The sequence below is a fragment of the Mus musculus genome, chromosome 13 (assembly GCF_000001635.26).
Source record: "Mus musculus strain C57BL/6J chromosome 13, GRCm38.p6 C57BL/6J".
NCBI classification, from domain to species: domain Eukaryota; kingdom Metazoa; phylum Chordata; class Mammalia; order Rodentia; family Muridae; genus Mus; species Mus musculus.
In genome coordinates, this window is record NC_000079.6 from 78273657 (window position 1) to 78289176 (window position 15520).

The window sequence follows — 15520 nt, forward strand, 5'->3', positions numbered from 1 at the left end:
AGTGCTTGCTGTGCTCAATCCGCACATTGATCCTCTTGGCCAGAATTTTGCCCTTAACCTGCTTGTTTACAATGATGCCCAAGTCATGCTGGGTGACATTGTAGACTCTTCTGGTTTTGCCATGGTAGCACTTATGGGGCATTCCTTTTTTGAACAGTGCCCATTCCCTTGATGTCTACAATAACACCCTTCTTGTAGATTCACATGTATGTGGCCAAAGGAACAACGCCATGTTTCCTAAAAGGCCTAGAGAACATACACCGGGTGCCTCTCCTCTTTCCCTTTGTGTTCGTCATTTTGGAGAGTTACTGGAAGATGTCTGCGGTGCCCGAAAGGCATGATAGAATTTTTTAAAAATTATAAGAAAATTGACACACACACACACACACACACACACACACACACAAAGAAAAGAAAATTGGTGGGGGAGGGGGGAATTTTAAGCCTTTAATTTGTCTCTAAGAAATTCTCAGTTTTAGAAAGGCTTTCTAAAATTTCTTGCTCTATGAACACAAATTAACTTTGCACCTGTACTTTCTACTCTTTAGATATCATATCAAGGCTTTGCTTGCTGATGCTGCATCCAGCTCCTCTATGGGAGCTGTATTTTATAAAACAGATAGATAGCTGGTTTGGTGGTACTGACAGCAGAGGATTAATAGTAAGGAGTGATGAACTAATGAACAAGGACTCCCCCTTTAAGATTGATCTATCTATCTATCTATCTATCTATCTATCTATCTATCTATCTATCTATCTATCTATCTATCTAATGTGTATGTGTGCTCTATCTGCATGTACACCTGCATTTCAGAAGACATCAGATTACATTAAAGATGACTGTGAGCTACCATGTGATTGTTGAGAATTGAACTCAGGACCTCTGCAAGAGCAGTCAGTGCCCTTAACTGCTGAGCCATTTCTCCAGCCCTTTTCCTTTTTCTCTTCCCTCCTCTCCTCTCCTCTCCTCTCCTCTCCTCTCCTCTCCTCTCCTCTCCTCTCCTCTCCTCTCCTCTCCTCTCCTCTCCTCTCCTCTCCTCTCCTCTCCTCTCCTCTCCTCTCCTTTCCCCTCCTCTCCTCTTCTTCCCTTTCTTACTTTCCTTCTTTCTTCCCTTTTTCTTTTTTCCTTCCTTCCTTCCTTCCTTCCACCCACCTTTCTTTCTTTCTTTCTTTCTTTCTTTCTTTCTTTCTTTCTTCCTTCCTTCCTTCCTTCCTTCCACCCACCTTTCTTTCTTTCTTTCTTTCTTTCTTTCTTTCTTTCTTTCTTTCTTTCTTTCTTTCTTTCTTCCTTCCTTCCTTCCTTCCTTCCTTCCTTCCTTCCTTCCTTCCTTTCTTTCTTTCTTTCTTTCTTTCTTTCTTTCTTTCTTTCTTTCTTTCTTTCTTTCTTTCTGAGATGGGACATTTTTATCTACCAGTGGCAGTTAACACAGCACAAGAAGTCACATCTCCCAGAGGTTTGTTCCAGGACAAAGGAAGCAAATACTGGATAGAGTGTATGGTCCCTTACCTGTGAGAACATGAATAAGTAGAGAGGAAACAAAGTGTCTTCCTATCACTCAAGTCAGCTCTTGTAATCCACCAGATCCTTGGGGTGAAACCACAAACTGATCTCCTTCTCTCTTTCTCCACAGAATCACTGCTGTGATTGATGTTCTAGCCAACTTGGATGTAAATGTCTCCTTGGATGGTCCCAGGCTTAGAGTCTCTCCAAGCATCACCCAGCCTGTCTTCACAACATTCAGCTTATCCCAGACCATAGAAGCCACTGGTCCTGAATACATATATTTCACCAGAACAGTAAAGAAGGGGTGATCCTTCATGTCGATGGAGTGTTCAAGAAGGTCCTCTGAAGACTGCATGAATTTCAAACCAGCAAGGAGGAGTTTCTTCTGTTTAAAATGCTGGATGATTTCTCTCATGATCAATCTCCTGCTGGATCCTATCAGACTTGATAGCAATGAAGATTTGCTCACTGTTACTTATGGTCCATGTCAGAAGTCAGGTCTTTAACTTGAATTCCTCTCAGTTAGCTTCTGATATATCTAGGAGACTCTCTGATCCTCTTGATGTTACTATTTCCCTGCTTCCTCTCCTACAATGTTAATGTCCCCTGAGCCTTAGGTACAAAAGTATTTGGTAGAAATATCTGTTGGGACTAGACTCCACAACTCTAAATTTTGGTTGGCTATGCCTTTCTGAAATGGTCTCTGCTGCAAAGAGAAGTTTCCTTGATGGGGTGAACTAAACTGATCTGTGGATGCAAGGACAAATGTTAAGATTGTTTGTAGGTGGCTTCTCAGGGGATACACAAACCTCACTCAAGGGCCTCATGCCCAACATTACAGCTCAATACCAAACAAACTCAATAGTATTTTTTTTTGGAAACACACACACACAGGTCCATATATATAGTCCAAAATATTTTGTATTTGTATATGTATAATGTGTGTGTATCACAAAATGGTTTATATGGTAATGTTTTTTGCTTGTTGTTTATCTGCTGTTTATTTTGTTTTGTCCTATTTTTATTTACTTTTTTAGATGCCTGTGTTTTTAAGTGAGAGATACCAAGAAAAGATGTTGATTTAGGTGGGTAGGGAGCTGGGGAGGATCTGGGAAGAGTTAGGGAAGGGGGAATTATAATCAGAATTTATTGTTTGAATGAATCGATTTTTAAAAAATTCTTCTCTCACCCAATCCATCCTGAACACAGTTCCACACATGGGCTCATCCTAGCTCCCTCCCCACTTCAGCCCATCTCTGTGTCCTTTCAGAAAAGAGCAAACTCCAAGAGATGTCAACCAAACATGACAAAACACAATACAACAAAACAAGACGAAAGCCCTTACAGTAAGGCTAGACAAGACAACCCAACAGAAGTAAGAGTCCCAAGAGCAGGTAAAAGAGTAAAGGACACACCCATTCCCAGAGTTATGAGTTTGAAAAAACCACCAAGCTGACAGTCCTAACATATATATACATGTAGGACCTAGTGCAGGACCATGCAGGCCACTTGCTTTCCGGCAATCCTGTACGAGCCCTGCTTAGTTGGTTCAGTGGCCCATGTTCCTCTGGTGTCCTTCATCTCCTCTGACTATCTGATTCTCACAATCTTTCCTTCCCCTCTTCAATTTGATTCAACAAGCTCTGAGAGGAGAGACCTGATGGAGACTGCAGTTTAGATTTTCTGTCCACATAATATCGGTCTGTGGGTCTCTGCATCTGCCTCCATCTGCTGGAGGAAGCCTATTTGATCATGGTGGATTTTTTTAATGTGTTCTTGGATTCAATTTATATGAGTTTTATTGAATATTTTTGCATCTATGTTCACAGGGAAATTGGTCTGTAATTCTCTTTCTTTTTTGAGTATCTGTGTGGTTTAGATATCAGGGTGACTGTGGCCTCATAAAATAAATTGGGCAATGGTTCTGATTTATGGAATAATTTAAGGAGTATTGGCATTAGCTCTTCTCTGAAATTCTGGTAGAATTCTGTGCTAAAACTGGGTGGCTCTGGGGTTTCTTTGGTTGGAAGACTTTCAATGATTGCTTCTGTTTCATTGGGAGTTATTTGTCTATTTAAATTGTTCATCTGATCTTGAATTAACTTTGGTAGGTGGTATCTATCAAGAAAATTGTTCATTTCTTTAAAAATTTTCAATTTTATGGAGTACATGTTTTTGAAGTAATACCTAATAATTCTTTGGGTTTCCCAAATTTCTCCTGTTATGTCCTTCTACTTTTATGATTTCATTAGTTTGGATATTCTTTTTCTGTCTTTTAGATAGTTTGGATAAAGGTTTGTCTATCTTGTTGGTTTCCTCAAAGAATTAACTCTCTGTTTCATTGATTTGTTTTGTATTGTTCTCTTTGTTTCTATTTTATTTATTTCAGCTTTTGGGTTAATTTGCTCCTGTTTTTTCCTGGAGCTTTCAGGTGAGCTGTCAAGTGTTTAGTATGAGATCTCGCCAACTCCTTTATAAAGGCACTTAGTGCTAGGAACTTTTCTTCTATTACTGTTTTCATCTGTCCTATAAGTTTGGGTATATTGTGCATTCATTTTCATTGAATTCTAGACAGTTTTTAATTTCCTTCTTTATTTCTGCCTTGAACCAATTCAGTATATGAATGTTCAGTAGTTTTTTTTTTTTAATATTCAGCTTTAGATAGATATATCTATCTGATGCATATCTGATAGAATTCAGCAGGTTATTTCAATTTTCTTGTATCTGTTGAGATTTGTTTTGTGACTGAGTATGTGGTCAATTTTGGACAAAGTTCCATGAGGTGCTGAGAAGGAGGTATATCCTTTTGTCTTTTTTTCCTTCTCTTTTTAAAGTGATTTACTTATTTCTTCAAATTGTTTGTTCGTGTTTTCCTGAATTTCTTTAAGAGATTTATTCATTTTATCTTTAAGGATCTCTATAGTTTTCCTTTTAAGGTCCTTTTCTTGTGCTTCAGCTCTGTTGGAATACTCATGTTGTAGTATAACTGAGCTCTAGTGGAGTCATGTTGCCCCGACTGCTACTGATTATGTTGCTAAGTTGGCATCTAGGCATCTGGTTTGGGAACATTTTAGGCCTAAGTGCAGGTTTCTGGATGTGTTTCTGTTGGGCACATGTTTTGTTTCTTGATTTCTGTTTCCTCTTTGAATTTTCAGATATTTGTGATGACTATATGTTGCCTGCTTTCCTGTCCTGTTCAGCTGTTGTGTTGACAGGGAGTGTCTTCTGGTCCTGGATGCTGGGTTGCAGGTGGGTGTAGGGTGAGGAAAGTCAGGTGAGATCCACAGAAGTAGCCTAGAGGAAAGTAATGCTGCAGCTGATGTTCTGTTGCGGTGCTAGCAGGGAGCCTGAGGAATTAGGTCTGCTGGGAGAATGGAGAGAGAAAAGTCTGCAAGCAGATTATCTAATCTTCTGTCAGGTATAGTCTGTGGTTGAGTCCTCTTGAGTGTCCTCTGGAGTTAGGGGCTGTGACACTGCAACAAGTCTGGGGTAGGATTCACAGGATGCATAGTGACACAAAAGGGAGGCTGCAGCTGCTGTTCGGTTGCAGCAGTGGGGCAAAGGAAGATCTATTTTTAATATAAAAATGTTGTTGTTAGTGATTATGTTGTTAGTGATTATGCTGGCTTAGATAAATTAGATAAATGGATAAATGGATAAATGGATAGATAAATAGATAAATGGATAGGTTCTCCTCAAGATTCATGTCTTCACTATTACTGAGGAATTGGCGATATTCCCAGGATCAGGCATGCCATTCCTCTTGTTGCCATTCCTCTTGTTGCCATTCCTCTTGTTGAGAGGGATTCCAGTTCCATTACTCCTACCTAAATTGGTCACTCCTAAGATATGCATGCCACTACTGCACCCTTGAGAGGATCATGCCATGGTGCTCATGTTTTGGTTCTTAGGTACCATCGATTGGTATGCTTGTTGGTTGCTTCCATCTTTTGAAGCCTGCATGGCTCCTTCTGGTGTCAGAAAATGTAGTCCTCAAAGAGGAGGCATTCAGGCAATTCTAAAAGAGTGGCCTCTGGGCTCTGTTTCTGAAGTCCATGGTGTCTTCAGCAATAGGGACTCACCTTCCACCTTTCTATTGGTAGATAGTATTGATAAACTGTGTGCATGTATTACTTTGGTAAAATTTGATGTCCTCAATGGGGAAATTAAGATAATAAATCCTTTTACTTATTATTTATCGTTACTACTCAGTAAATATCTCTGAAATGTGATCATTCAGTGTTTTATTCATTGTATGTATTGGTGTTTGAGTGGGTAGTACATGTACATGTGTGTGTGTGTGTGTGTGTGTGTGTGTGTGTGTGTATATATGCTCATGTATATGTGTGTGCATAAAGATGAAATGCATGAGCATGTGCGTGTGCATGAAGGTGAAGTACTCATGCATGTGCGTGTGCATGAATGTGAAGGCCAGAGAAACATCAGTCTCTTCTCAGTCACTTCCTACCAGGTCTTCTTGACATTGAATCACTCACTGAACTCAAACATTACAGATTCAGCTAGGCCAGTGAGATCCAGAGATTCTCCTGTCTCTGCTTCTGTAGGTCTGTGATTACAGACACACTGCCATTCCTGGCTATTGAAGTGGGTCCTGGAAATCTGAACACAGGCCTTCATGCTTGTAGAACAAGCATTTTACTGACTGGCTGTCTAGGAAGCCCCTGATTTATTTATGCTGAAAATAATTTTTTTTGCAGGGTAAAAGAAAAATCTGGTTATGTTTGTGCTTATTAATACTTTGTGAGAATTGATTAGTTAATCTGTTAAAAAAGAAGCAATGAAATGATCAAAACTGCAGCCTTGAGAGGTCTGAGTTCAGACATGCTGGAGGTAATGGACTTAAGCTAGGATTTTTTCCAGGTGAATACATAGCATATAGTCTAACTAAAAGACCAGAATTTGAAAATGCAAATAGCTAGAACATTGTATAATTTTTGCTGTATAATAATGATTAACAAGATGTAGGGCAATGTAGGAGTTGAGATTGACTTTTCAATTTTATATGATTTTATTTTATGTGTATGAGTGGTTTGCGTCCATGTATGTGTATTCACCATATGTATACCTGGTGCTCCTGGAGGCTAGAAAAGGCTGTCAGATGATCCCCTGAAACTGGAGTTATGCAAAGTTGTGAGCTGTCATGACAGTACTAAGAAGCTCAGATGCTCCACAAGGGCAGCAAACTCTTGTCAGCACTGTGCCAACTCTTTAGTCCCGAGATCAACTGTCAATACTGAGGGTGAAAATCATTGCTTTTTCCCTCTTCCATGTAAGAAGCCATAACCTATTCCATTTGGCAGTCAACTGATTGCTGTCATATTTTATGTGTCAATACTCAGATGGATTATACAGAAAATTAAATGATTGATGATTGCTACAGAATCCAAGGTTAATTTCAACCAGTCAAAAATGTTGCAGCTTTGCCTTAATTGTAAGAAAATCTGTGGCCCATGGTTTCTGTGAGGACTCATGGTTGTGTGACTTGGGTATGTCTTCTCAAGCTGCTCCTGAGAAATAAGTACATTATTTGTAAACAGAATTGATAAGCCTTCACTCAAAAGATTTTAAGTTTACAAAGTGTGAGACAGCTGGGCAAAGGGTCAAAGTTGAAAGGTAGTGAGCCATTTGGGGCCTATTCTTTTGTTGAACCTTTGGCTGTCTTTCAGACTGAGATCTTGGAAACAGTTCACACAAAAGCCTTCTGCCAACAGTTGGCTTAGACAGGAACCCCTCACAAAATCCTCTTCTTTGCTTTTTTTCTCCCTCTATGTCTTGGCTTTGGAAGTTTATAAAAACTCAAGGAATATTATACAAACCACCTATGTAAATGAACTAACCAAGTCAACTTGGCAATTTAGGTATTATATAAAATACATTTAGATTGATTTTTCTTTTTTAGAGATAGAGGTTCGGAAATTGGATGTTTTCTTTTGAGACAAGGTTTCTCTGTGTAGCCCTGGCTGTCTGCCCTGGAACTCTGTATTCCGGGCTGGTCTCAGCCTCAGAGATCTTCTTGCCTCTGTCTCCCAAGTGCTGGATTAAAGGCATGTGCCACCACCACCTATCAAAGTTATAGTCTTGAAAAATTTATGGAAAAAGAGATTTTGGAAAAATAGCAAATATAATAAAATAATAAAGAAGATTAAAAATAATGGCAAGAAAATTCTTGGGTCAGTTATAAGCTTCTTAAATTTGAAGTGCTCACATAGGATACCAGAAGCAGTGTAATAGTTTTCAGAGACATGGTAATTTATTAGTTCTTATTTATTTGTTATTTATATGTTATTTATTAGGAGCTAATTCATTTATTTAAAATATTTATTTACTTTATAAGTAAAATATATGTTTTCATGTTTCCTCGGAAGAGGAATCCTATTACAGGTGGTTGTGAACCATCATGTGGTTGCTAGGAATTGAACTCAGAATCTCCAGAAGAGCAGCCAAGTGCTCTAAACCGCTAAGTCATCTCTCCAGGCCAGGAGCTAACTTATTAGTATATGTTGTGATATTGACTGCTATGATTTTCTGAAACAGGAAGGGAAGTTAGGATTCCTCAGAGCTTCTTGTCTTCCTTTGGACATCTTTATTGCTATTGTTAATTTTGCTTTGGGTAGGAATTCAGGTGTGGAAGATACAAAAAAGCCCAAGCAAGCACTATGTCTCCCCTCTCAAACGTTAGTGCCTTCTTTAGGTACTTGGCTATTACACTGACTTACTGTCTTATTTGTCTCACATGTTTGTAGATTTCTATTTCTACAACTTCTATTTTGATCAGTTTGAATATATCTTCTACCCTGGATCTCTGATCATTGCAATATGTTTTATTTTTCGTTTAAGCTGAATATCCTTTCTCTCCCTCTGCTCCTTCCACCTGTCCTCATTTTCTTCCATCCGGATAGTAAAGATGTGTTGCACTAAGGAAAGTGCTCTGTTTTGTTTTTGACAAAGTAGCCTAGGTTATCTAGAAACTCTTGATTCTCCTGTTTCAGTCGGGTCTGCTGGGGATACAAGTGTGAAACCTTCCCTGGCTGTACCTTTCTAAAGGAGCAAGTTATGAGGCAAAAGACAATGGAAGGTCATCATTGCTCAATACAAACTAGGATTCACCAATCACTGCATCTATGAGGATGCTTTTCTAGAATGCTAGAGATTACAAAGATCACATGGCAGAATCGAAAATAAGCACCTTTCATTAGAAAATTTAATTTACTTCTTATGGTGGAACCAGGGTGTACAATTTGTGTCATAATGAGTAAGATACCTCTTGCTTTTATTTTACCTGTATGAGTGAGGCAGGCATGGGAGAGTTGGCCTTTGCAGTATGTTTTAATTTTCTTTTAATCTGAATATCCTTTCTCTCCCTCTGCTTCTTCCAGTTGTCCTAATTTTCTTCCATTCAGATATATTTGGTTACATTTTTGCATATTGATGATATTTAGTTATTGGAAAGCAAGTTCTTTAAAAGTACAAAAAAAATCATTGAAGTTTTAATGAGGGCAAACAAAACAGATTTGCAACATTAGTTCTACTGAATTAAGATTCCCCATATTCATCAAAGTGAAGAAAATATACAGGTTATTTGTGAGAATATAACACAATGCTTCTGGGGCTGGAGAGATTGTTCAGCAGTTGAGAGCACATGCTCTTTTAGAAAACCCAAGTGTGGCTTTCTACAGTTCCAGGGGATCTGACACCCTCTTTTGACTTCCTTGGGCATCAGATATGTAAGTTGTGTATATACATACATACATACAGGCAAAATAATCATACATATAAAATAAAAATAACTATTTTAATAAATAGAATAATGTTTCTACAAATTCCAAGATTTTAAAAATACATGATTTACACGTTTACTAAAAGAACAACGAAAATTACGAAAGAAGTGCTTGGAAGTGTTACAATATGGTGATAATGGGTTAATAATGGGGTGGTAATGGGGTAATAATGGGTTGATAATACTTACAAACGTTTTATATTTTGTATTTTCTAATTACCCATTAACCGGGGAATGATGCAATAGTATGATTTTCCAATATTGTATACTGCTTCCTCATAAATTTAGACGGTAGCTATATTTAATTTATTATAATAAAATATAGTCAATGATAAAAATAAACATTATGAAGGACAATTCTTACTATTGGTTGAATGCAGTTCAAAATAGAAAGCAGTAAAGAAAATATATTGTGTGTGTATGTGTGTTTATTTTTGCTGTATAGCTTGGATTTGTAATGCTAAAGATTGTAATGGTAAAGCTGTTGTTGATACTGCTGGATGAAACACAAAGAAAGATATAAAATTTCCTGAAACAGTACTATATTAAAGGCATTGAAATTACTGGTACTGATGTTGCCACTGGTAGGCCAAATGCTGTCTTTTACATGCTAGAAGAAAGTAAAGATGTCTTGGCCAACATCTTAAGGTTCTACCAATCTCCATCTGGCTCCTATCATTTGGGCTGTAACTAAGATGCAGTCTCCAGCCTCAGTAGCCTAGTTGTTGCCTCTCATTGGAGGCCACAGAAACAGGATCAATGGTGACAATCTTCACAAAGAAGAGAAGAAATGACAGCTAGGTCTACCATGGACATGCAGTATTGTGCTCCTGCAAACTGTGTTCATGACCTATTTCATCCTTCATGGTACCAATTCCCTTCTTCACAACACTTACTGAATAAGAAAAGTGGTAAAAGGGTTGAATTGGATTAAAAAGTAAGAAAGTGTTTAGAATGCAGTGACAATTTTTATTGGTTTAGGAAAGGGGCAGCAGAAAGTTCTCTTCTCAGCTTTATGACCTTTTAGCCACAGTAGAGGCTAGGTTTACAGTGCCCAGTGTTAAGACCTTCCTATGTGTCGGCTGTAAGTCCAGAGCTGTTATTCTCCAAGATAAAAGTTTTGATACTTTGACACTGCAGATATTGCCAGTCCAGCCAGTGCTGTAGTTCACAGGTTTTACATCTGGGTACAACTGATTGCCTCTCCGTTGGCAGCTTGTATAGCACCTTCCCACTCTAGGAGAGCCAGTCCTTAGGGAGGAGGTTCCCAATTTGATTACTTCTACCTTGATTTCTTTCAGTCCTGTCCAAAGTGTGTGTTGTCTTCAGCAATGGAGTTTTACATTCTGAGAGGCAACAAAGGGGAGCAACAACAACCTATAATTTTTTCAAATCTGTTGGACAACCTTTACCAACAACTCATAGCAAGGTTTCCCATGTCTAGAACTGGGGTTTTGTTAGAGAGTCTACAGCTTTTGTGGGAGCATTATCACCTTAAGTGGCATAACTTCAATTATTTATGCATTCACATATGCTTGTATGCATTTATTTATTTTTAAGTAAATACAAAATAATGTTTTCTATGGCTTTCCAACCACTGCTGATGTTCTCCACCCTGCCTCCCCCCCCCCCCTGCCCCCACATCCCTTCAGGCTCCTCCCTAGTGCTTCCTTTCCCCCAAAAGAGCCACTCCCATTTTTCTCATCCCTCACCCTGATAGCACTTGTGTCCCACTAGTCTCTTCTCTGCCTCCAGCCTTGCATGATGGTCCCTTTTAACTTTAATAGTTTCTCCAGTTACTCCAAGTTATACTACTTGCATCTGAACATTGGCACTAGGAACTACAAATGAGAGAGAGACGTGACATATGTCTTTCTCAGCCTGGGCATTCTCACTTAAGATAATATTTTCCTCCTCCTCCTCCTCTTCCTCCTCCTCCTCCTCCTCCTCCTCTTCTTCCTTCTCCTTCTTCTCCTCCTTCTCCTCCTCCTCCTCCCCCTCCTGCTTCTCCTCCTCCCCCTTCCCCCTCCTCCTCCTCCTCTTCCTCCTTCTCCTTCCTTTTAGTTTTTCGAGACAGAGTTTCTCTGAGTAGCCCTGGCTGTCCTGGATCTCACTCTGTAGACCAGGCTGGCCTCGAACTCAGAGATCCGACTGCCTCTGCCTCCCAAGTGCTGGAATTAAAGGCGTGCGCCACCATTGCCCCGAAATATAATATTTTCTAATTCTATCTTTTTACATGTAAATACAGCAACTGTGCACATCGTTGAGGAAGTACCTGTGGATTAGGATCCTGATCATTTGGACACACATTAAAGAGTGCTTATAGCTTGGCCATATGGTAGGTTTTTTTCCCCCCGTTTTTTTAGACTTTTGAGAATATTCTATTGTCATTTTCAGAGTGTCTGGTCCAGTATGAAATCTCAGCAATAGTGAATGAGGGTTCCTTTCCCACGGACTAGATAGCTTATGATTTTTATTTGAATGGTTTATACAATACTATCATATCGTAAATTTACTTTACTTGAACATCTATACACATATTTGCTCAACAAGAAAAGCAAAAAAAATAAGAGTAAACACGTGTTCTGAAATTTGCATTGAGTGTGGCTCTGTTGCTCGTTTTAGTCACCTTGCAGGTCTGGTCACAGAATATAAAGACACATGTTTCTTTGTTTCTGTGTTTTTGCTGGTTCTTGTCATTGAACCTATGGCTTCAAGATTGATAGACAAACATCCTGCCACTGTAATACATCCACAGCCTCAAAAATCTATTTTTAAAATAGGATGTGAAATAGAAGATGAATTAATTCATCTGCTACTTAACCAAAGAAAAGCGATATGCAAGTATGATAGAAAGCATATCTATTTTCAACATGCTATTGTCTAATTTTACTTATATTCTGGCTCTATCTATCTATCTATCTATCTATCTATCTATCTATCTATCTATCTATCTATTGCTTGTAACTATTGTGAAGTATGTTGTTTCCCTAATCTCCTTCTCAGCTTGTTTATCCATTACTGATTTGTTTGTGTTGGTTTTATATCCAGCCACATTGCTAAAGGTTTTTTTTTTTTTTTTTAAATCAGGTTAGGAATTCTCTGGTAGAATTTTTGGGATTGATTATGTATACTATCATATTCTCCACAAATAGTGATACCTTGAGTTTTTCATTTCTAATTTGTATTCCTTGACTTCCTTTTGATGTCTAATTACTCTAGCCAGAACTTCGAGTACTGAATTAAATAGATAGGAAGAGACTAGGCAGCCTTGTCTAGTCCCTGATTTTAGTGGGATTGCTTGAAATTTCTCCCCAATTAATTTGATGTTTGCTATTGGTTTTCTGTATATTGCTTTTATTATGTTTAGGCATGTGCCTTGAATTCCTGATCTTTCTTAGACTTTTAACATTAAGGGGTGATGCATTTTGTCAAAGGCATTTTCGGCACTTAAGGAGATGATCATGTGATTTTTTTCTTTGAGTTTGTTTATATAGTGGATTACATTGATGGATTTCCATTTATTGAAACATCCCTACTTCTCTGGGATAAAGCCCACTTGGTGAATCCTACTTGGTGAATGATAGTTTTAATGTGTCCTTGGATTTGGTTTTCAAGGTTTTTTTTTTTTTTAACTCAAAGTGACTTTATTACTTGTGTATACAACAGCATTAATGTCACTGGAGCAGAGGCTGTGGGCGACTCATATTTCCAATTGGGTGGGAGCACCTGCTTAGTTTTATAGTATCAAGCCAGCGGGTGAATTCTGCTCCCTACGAGAGTCAGGAGGAATTCAGCATACTTATCCTTTCTCTTCCTCTCAAGGTGCTTTCAGACAGCAGCTGCTTTCTTAATCAAACGGTAGAGATCCCCAGGGAGATCAGGGGCAAGGCCTTTGGACTAAAGGATTCTCAAGATTTTAATTCCAGTCACAAAATGGACCTGGGCCACCCCGTGTGAGTCCCTCAGGATCACACCTATCTGGGAGGGAGTCAGGCCTTTATTGGCAAACTTGTAAATTTGTTCCTTCACCTCGTCAGATGTCAACTTCAGCCATGTGGGGACACTACAGCAGTAGGGCTGCACTGACTGGGACACACTTCCTGGGAGCATGCATGCAACCCATGATGGTGGACGTCTGACAGCAAGGAGAACAGTTTTTGAGAATTTTATTAAGTATTTTTGCATCAATATTCATAAGGGAAACTGGCCTGAAGTTCTCTTTCTTTGTTGGGTCTCTGTGTGGTTTAGGTATCACAATACAACTATGGCTTCATAGAATGAATTGGATAGTGTTAGTGTTAGTTCTGTTTCTATTTTTGTGGGATGGTTTAAGAAATATTAGTATTAAGTCTTCTTTGAAGGTCTGATAGAATTCTGAACTAAAACCATATGGCTTTGGGTTCTTTTTGTTGTTGTTGTTGTGAGATATTTAATGACTGCTTTTGTATGGGACTGTTTAGATAGTTTATCTGTTCCTGATTTAACTTTGGTACTTGGTATCTGTCTAGAATTTTATTCATTTCACCTAGATTTTCTAGTTTTGTTTAGTATAGGCTTTTGTAGTAAGACCTGATGGTTTTTGGAATTTCCTCAGTTTCTGTTGTTATGTCTCCCTTATCATTTTTGATTTTGTTAACTTGGATACTGTCTCTGTGCCCTTTAGTTAAGCAAAGGTTTTATTTATCTTGTTTATTTTCTCAAAGAACTATCTCCTGGTTTTGTTGATGCTTTGTATAGTTTTTTGTTTGTTTGTTTGTTTTTACTTGGTTGATTTTAGCCCTAAGTTTATTTTATACTTTCTACTCCTCTTGGGTATATTTGCTTCTTTTTGTTCTAGAGTTTAACAGATATATACAGAACATTTCACTCTAAAACAAATACATATTATTGCTATGAGTACCTCATGGTACCTTCTCCAAAACTGATGATATAATAAGACACAACACAAGCCCCAACAGATACAAAAAGACTGAAATAATCCCATGGATTCTATCAGATCACCATGGAATAAGGATGGTCTTCAAAAAACAACAACAGAAAGCCCACATACATGTGGAAGCTGAACAACACTCTACTCAATGATAACTTAGTCAAGGAAGACATAAAGAAAGAAATTAAAGACTTTTTAGAATTTAATGAAAATTAAGTCACAACATACCAAAATTTATGGGACACAAAGAAAGCAGTGCTAAGAGGAAAACTCATAGTTCTGAGTGCCTCCAAAAAGAAACTGGAGAGAGCATACACTAGCAGCTTGATAGCACACCAGAAAGTGATTTGTTTCATAACTTCTGTTAGTTTTACTATGTTTCTGTTTACTTTCTCTCTCCATGATATGTCCATTGGTGAGAATGAGGTGTTGAAGTCTCCCATTATTATTGTTTGAGGTTCAACGTGTGGTTTGAACTTTATTAATGTTTCTTTTACAAATATTGTGCACATTTGCAGTGTAGACATTTAGAATTGAGAGATCATCTTGGCGGGTATAAATTGTCTTTCCCCATCTCTTTTTGAAAACTTTTGGTTGAAAGTCTATTTTATTGGAAGTTAAAATGGCTATACAGCTTGTTTTTTTTGGGACTGTTTGCTTGGACAATTTTTTCATTTTACTCTGAGGTAGTGTCTGTCTTTGTCACTGAGGTGTGTTTCCTGCATGCAGCAAAATGCTGGGTCCTGTTTACATATCCACTTTGTTGTCCTATATCTTTTTATTGGGTATTGGGTTCATTGATGTTCAGAAATATTAAAGATCAATGAATGTTGGCTCCTGTTATTTTTGATCTTAGACATGTTATTATGCTTTTGTGGTTGTCTTCTTTGGGGTTTGTTGTGAAATGATTAATTTCTTGTTTTTTCTTGGGTTTAGTTTTCCTCTTTGTGTTGGGATTTTTTTTATTATTCTCTGTAGAGTTGTATTAGTGGGAATAAATTGTTTAAATTTGGTTTTGTCTTGGAATATTTTGGTTTCTCCATCTGTGGTGATTGAGAGTTTTGCTGGGTATTGCAGCCTGGGCTGTCCTTTGTGTTCTCTTAGGGTCTATATGACATCCTCTGGCTTTTAGAGTGTCTGGAAAGCCCAGTGTAATTTTGATAGGTCTGCCTTTATATGTTACTTGACCTTTTTCCCTTACTGCTTTTAATGTTCTTTCTTTGTTCTGTGCATTTAGTATTATTTTGATCATTATGTGATGAGAGGATTTTCTTTTCTGGTCCAA

General features: G+C 38.1%; 2 pseudogenes; both read right to left on the reverse strand.

The window, feature by feature from the left end:
* Positions 1 to 1561: 1561 nt before the first annotated feature.
* On the reverse strand, positions 1562 to 10168 carry Gm46387 (annotated as a pseudogene).
* A 2770-nt stretch (positions 10169 to 12938) lies between these two features.
* Positions 12939 to 13428, reverse strand: Gm3963 (annotated as a pseudogene).
* Positions 13429 to 15520: the final 2092 nt, after the last annotated feature.